This window comes from Pseudorasbora parva, chromosome 21 (genome assembly GCF_024679245.1).
Source record: "Pseudorasbora parva isolate DD20220531a chromosome 21, ASM2467924v1, whole genome shotgun sequence".
NCBI lineage: Eukaryota > Metazoa > Chordata > Actinopteri > Cypriniformes > Gobionidae > Pseudorasbora > Pseudorasbora parva.
The window spans coordinates 35544921-35551863 of NC_090192.1; positions in this window are offsets into that span (position 1 = coordinate 35544921).

Genomic DNA, 6943 nt, shown 5'->3' on the forward strand with positions numbered 1-6943 from the left:
TCATAGGTTCCCTGTATTCTCATTTTCCCCTCAGTCATTGCCTTAAATACAGAAATCATTTGGTATCACATAAACATAAAATGCCTGAGCCATGTTGGCAAGGCACTTAGATTGGGGATGGGGTTCCGTCCTGAACTTCTGGTTGCAGACAATACTTACATTAAAAAAAAAAGAAATCATCAACATCCTCATTAATGTAGTATTAATATTGTACCGCGAGAGCACATCAAGTTTACAAACAACGAATCTGCTTACAAGCGGAATCTCAATCCATTCTCTCGCACAAAACTGGACTCACAGAAATTGCGTGTGCGCTCACATTTTGTGCACTCTGCATGTGCACTCATGAATCTCTGTGTACTCTTTCACTAGAATTGTTTTCTCTGATTTAATGCTGCAAGAACTGCAACATTATAGCGTGGGGACACACACAGACAGAAACATTAATCGGCACATTTGCGAGTGAATGTAAATTAATATTTACATACAGTACACATAACAGTAGTACATTTATCTAACAACAGTACTAAAGAAGAAGAAAGGGCCTCGATCTGATACTGTGCATCACTGTTAATTAGTAGTTACTTAATAGTTATTCCTTGTGAAGCTGAATTAGTAGTTACTTAATAGTAGTTCTTAAGGAGGCATAACTGAATTGAATAGTTACTGATTAACTAATTGATACTTAACACAATTAAAAAATGCTATTACATATTGATTAGTTAACACGCATTCCTTAGTAGTTAATATTAGTGACTTGAGTGTTAATGAAGAATTATTCATTAGTACTGCAGTAACTCTTTATTAGTTATGCATTAAGTAAGAAACAGTATTCTAAAGTGTTACCCACAAGCCAATACAGAAACACACTGCAAATACTCACAACACGAGCCAATACAGAAACACACTGCAAATACTCACAACACAAGCCAATACAGAAACACACTGCAAATACTCACAACACAAGCCAATACAGAAACACACTGCAAATACTCACAACACAAGCCAATACAGAAACACACTGCAAATACTCACAACACGAGCCAATACAGAAACACACTGCAAATACTCACAACACGAGCCAATACAGAAACACACTGCAAATACTCACAACACGAGCCAATACAGAAACACACTGCAAATACTCACAACACGAGCCAATACAGAAACACTGCAAATACTCACAACACAAGCAAACACTCACAACACAAGCATATACAAAACACACTGCCAATACTCACAACACGAGCAAATAGGCTACTCACAACACAAGCAAATACAAAAACACACTGCAAATACACTTGGGGTGACCAGATTTTCCTTAAGCGGGGTGGCCCATTTCCGGGGCCAGTCCCCGCTTATGGTGTCCTGTCCCCGACTGGGAATGTCCCCGGAAATATCCTCGTTTAACAGCTAATTCAAAACATGAGATGCACACTTCAAAACAAAATGCGCCACCAACACACAGCAGCTGCTGGTTATGAGCAATCGTCTAGTGATTGTTTTCACCAGCAGATGGCGCTGTGGGGTGACTTGGTCGCGCGCGACTTCACGAATAGCAGTGCATAACATCATAGTCACTGACATTATTCACTGCAGAAAGTGAAACTAAAAACTCAGCCTTGAAAGCTCTGCCTATACTGATAACACTATCTAATCTTAATATTTCCCTTGTGGTGGTCTGTAGTTAAAAATGATAATAATAAAAGAGAGAGCGATTGTTTGTGTGTGTGTGTGTGTGTGTGCGTGTGTGTTTGTAGCCATATTGCCAGGGTCGCGGTTTTCCGCACAATTGGGCTATTTAAAAAAAGGAAAGTGTAAAGTAACTGTTTTCTATTTGAATATAGTAAAGTGTAATTTATCCTGTAAGTTAAAGCTGTTTTCAGCATCATACTCCAGTCGCAGTGTCACATGATCCTCCAGAAATCATTCTAATCATAATATGATTATTTGCTCCTCAACAAACATATATGATTATTATCAATGTTGAAAACACTTTTAGGATTATTTAATTAACAGAAAGTAAAGAAAATAAAATAAAAAATAGTAGCCTATTTATCTGAAATAGAAAGCTTTTCTAACATTGTAGTACTACCGGGGTAGGGGTGGGTAAAAAAAGGAATTTATTTAGCAATTATGCCTTAAAAATATATTAAGTGACAGTAGACATTTATAAAGTTGCAAAAGCTTTATATTTCAGATAAATAATGTTCTTTTAAACTTTCTATTAATTAAATGATCCTGAAAAAAAAAAACAGTTTTCAACAATGATAATAAACATTATTCTTGAGGAGCAAATCGTATTACAATGATTTCTGAAGGATCTTGTGGCACTGAAGACTAATAAATTCAGCTTTGAATAAATTGCATTTTAAAATATATTAAAATAGTAAAGTTATTTTAAATTGTAACAAATATTTCACAATAATACTGTGTGTGTGTGTGTATATATATATATATATATATATATATATATATATATATATATATATATATATATATATATATATATATATATATATATATATATATATATATATATATATATAGTTTATTTGTAGGCCCTTTATGGGAATCCAGTGGTTTTCTAATCTGATTGGACACTGGAAAATTGGGCTAGTTTTCATTCCAGTTGGGCGGATTTTGAGTTGTCATTGGGTATTTCTGGGACCTGGCAACGCGTCAGTTATGCGTGATGCACTATAAAGTATTGAAGGGCAAATTAAAATTTAAAATATTAATTTAATTCTAAAAGTAGCGTATAATTATCCTCAATCAGATCATCGCAAAAGGGGCTTAGATCGTTGGGCGAGGTATGTGCTCTTTGCCGCGCATATTTGTGGAATTTTGCAGCGTTTTTGTATTTGCGTTGTCAAGCTGATGATGATGTTTTCTTTTTGCATGTGTTTTCTTCATTTGCAGGGCGTTAAGCTCTCTCGTAGAATTCAGCTCTCACACGCACTAAAGTGGAGCGATTTTTCAAATCCGAAATACTCCGAGAACATGACAAGTGCTGGATAAAGTGGGTATTTACGAACAGTCCACCGAAACCAAACCCTCAAACGCATTCTATAGTTTGCCAGTTATGAAGGACTTGATGAAGTGGAACACCTGCGCATCGTTTGGTCCACTCTATTGAAGGTAAACACACCTAAAGTAGGCCTAACAACTACCGTGGTTTTAAATGCTTCATTCGTACTTAGTATTCTTCCAAGTGCCTCGAAATGACTGGATTTCGTCCGTGAAAAACCACTAGAACAGTGTTATATTTTGTTGATGTGTGTAGGCCTACTTAGCCTAATGTACCAAAGAATGTTTAAATCCAGAGAAATAAGCAATTTTAACCATGCAGGACGTGCCAATCGATGACATCATACCTACTTACTCTGGATTTCTGATTTTATGTTCTAGAAATGTAAACACCAAATACAACATAATACATTTGATTAAACAAGGGAACAGCTGTTTGGAGACATTTATAGATAGAAAACGAATTATTGTACATTATGCAGCATTTTCTCCATCATACAATATGTTTTAAAATTAATTGAATGCCATTTAACATGCCATCCAGCATTTAAGGCGCTGCTATATTGGCATGATATCCGTTGCCATGCTTACTTCGACAGTGAGACTGCGAAAGCAGCTTGATATTTTCTTGCATTTTTCCGATACAAGGCAGTTTTTTGGGAAGAAATTGAGAAGGAGGAATCGAAAGGAACAGTGCTCTATCTAAACTTTCGAATGAAAAGACTGAATGAAAGCTTTCATATAGATTATCTTATATTTCTCTATGTATTTGGTTTCTGTATTGAGTAGCTTTCTCAACAGTGTGCATTACCATGATGTCAGTTCTGAAAGGCCTTGTCACATTAGTGGGATGAGAAAGAGCAAACATACATTAATGAATCCTCTCATTTACATGCACATGGCAGGTTTGAAGGGTCCATCGGTGCAAATTGCTTTATTTAAAGTGAACGTGACCCCGGCGGGCGGGCAGCTTTTGTAAATAAGCCATTATCCTTTGAAAAACGTAATTACATCGCTAATGCCTGTTGTGGATGAGGCCTTGACCGTGATGCAGAGCAGTGGTTTAATTCATAAAGTCATCACGGTCTAACATTCATGCAGAAGCGATGCTTTGAGAAATCCAGTCAGGCTGAGAGCAGCATCCTTGAATGCACGAATGTGCATAGAATCACTTTAATTAATGCTTATTGTAATAATTAAGAACTAAGTAAAAGGTTGTTTGTTTTAACCCAGAGAAACAAGATAGTGTCAAACATTGACAGTGTTTTAACTTGTTTAAACACGGGCTGAATTTGGTTTGTAGTTGTTAAATATTGATTTTAATTGAACAGTGTGCTTTTAAGAGTTATAGCATTAGATCAATAACACAATTTTGCCTCCAATACAATTCCAGTCAGTCATCACCTTTATTTATATATTTATACAAGATTGTTTCAAAGCAGCTTTACAGTGATAACAGGAAAATTATGCATGTTAGCTGAAGTCAGTTCAGTGTTGATTCAGTAATCTATAAAGCAGTTCTGCAATTAAAATGGTGTCATCGTCCAGCTCAGTTCAGTTCTCAACGGAGTTGGTACAGTCAGATCAATAATATTGTTGAATATTAAGTGTCCCCAACTATAAGCAATCTATAGAGGCGATACTAGTGACAAGGATCCCAAACTCCATCAGATGACAGAAAGGAGAAAACAAACCTTGGGAGAAACCAGGCTCAGTTCTCCTCTGGCCGAATAATGAACACGGTGAGGTTATGATTCAGGCTGCATCAAGTCAGAGTTCAGATCTAAATCGGTAGCATTCAAATATTCATTCAGTTCTTTTTGCTTGAAGAACTCGTACTTCAAATAACAAATAAATGGCTAAAATGATTAACTGAAACTTGGGCTGTCATAAAGCTAATATATTTTATTTATTTGTCTATTTATTATGACGCATTCAGTTCTCTTTTAAGGAATGAAAATAAAATGTGTCTTAAGTTAATCAAATATTTAATACCATAAGTGGCCCCAGCCATTTTATTAACCATTTTACATTTCTCATGGGGGCTTGCATGAAAATATATTATATTATTTATCAACTATTATTAATAGATAATAACGTAATAATTTACTTGATTTTATTATGACATGCGCTGTGAATTGTTATTTATCATTTTACAAGCTATTGTTGATTAAGAATGTCAAGTTTTGCGTGAGTTAGCTCCCGTCGGTTATGGGGTTATGCGCTATATGAAATGATTGTGGGGCAATAAAATGAAAATTATTTGTAATGGTATTCTTTTAATTATAAAAGTAACCTAATAATATTGTTCAGATCGTGGCAGAGGGATCGCCGGGGCCTGTTTTTGCAGCGCGTTTGTATTTGGCTGTGTTGCACGTGTTGTCAAACTGCGTTGAGCTCTCTCTGCCATCATATTAGGTTACACTTTATTGTATGATGTATTTACAATGTACGGCCCGTTCAAATAAGTACTTAATATTAATTAACTGCATGTACTTGCTTTAGAGTTATGGTTTAGATATGTGTACTTAACATGTAACTGTGTTACTTTAAAATGAATTTATTTATAATTCAGATGGAATTTTGAAAGAGTCAATTGTTTTACGGCCGAGAAAATGACTCGTCGAGCGTTCATGTGAACGGGCCGTTACTATCAACAGCGGATATATAAATATCTGAACAATAGTGAAACACTGTTTAACAGCCATAGATCAGCTGTTTAAGACATTCAATTCGTAAGCACATAACACAAGAACACTTTAAATCTTTAAATACAAACAAAAGTGTATTATTACTCTTACATATAAAACTAATACGCAAACACACGCACACACATTCACATGTTTGATTAGCAGAAAGTGAGGAAAGAATCAGTTTTAAGACAGTGAAATGATGAAATCCCAAGTTTTTTTTAGCAATATATGCATTTATAACACGTGCCCTGAACAAACCATTGATAATTCATTTAAACCTCCTATCGTTTCTTAGGCGGCTAAGAAATGATAGGAGGTTTAAATGAATGATCAATGGCTTGTTCAGGGCATGCTATTAAATTTGATATCAATGCACCAGTTCAGTTAGAATCTGGAGGTACTTGCGTTTGTGTCTCGTATCTTTTTTGAATGGGGATTCGCTCTTTCTTGGTGCCAGCTGCAGAGGGGTTTCCCAGGTTCTTTGATTCGCTGACGGCCTTGTCGTGTCTTTGATCAATGTCTTGGGAAGCCAATCACGTGGTGTGTTGGTGGATGGATGGAAAGTCTCGTGGATGAGGTGTTGAAGAGGCAAAACTTAACTTAGAACACGAGACTTAATGGAAGGAAAAGAAACAAAGTAAAAGAAAGGAAAGTGAGATGAGAGATTTAAATTGTAAACCCATTTTCTCAGAGCTTGATCTGCCTCTGTCAGGTCTCTGTCTCTGTCGTAATTTGTCTGACTAAATGGAGCCCACTTCTTTCATGGCCATAGGTTGTTGATTTGGGTGTTGAGTTGAGTTTTGTGTGGAATTATGTTTGAACGAATCACCTGTAAGATTAAATTGTGTCTGGTGCGCCCTCAAATCCTATATTGTATAGTGTAATGTTTAGTTTATTGACTCGCTCATTAAGTGCGGTCATTCAAGAGATTTGTTTAAACATGCTGATTCACCCAGTAATGAAACAAGGGAAGTCTTGGAGTGAGTCATTGAATCATTCATACAAGAGATTTGTTTAAAAATGCTGTATCATCCAATAATTAAACAAATTCAGTTTCTAGCTGAATCCGAAATCGCCCCCTAAACCCTCATCCACTATTAGCTACATTATTCCACTAAAGCCCCTTTCACACTGCGATTCCGGCAAATACACAGATAATGCGACCCGGCATTTGTTCCCGGGCCGCTAGGTTTGGTCCATTCACACTGCCAGCGAAATAC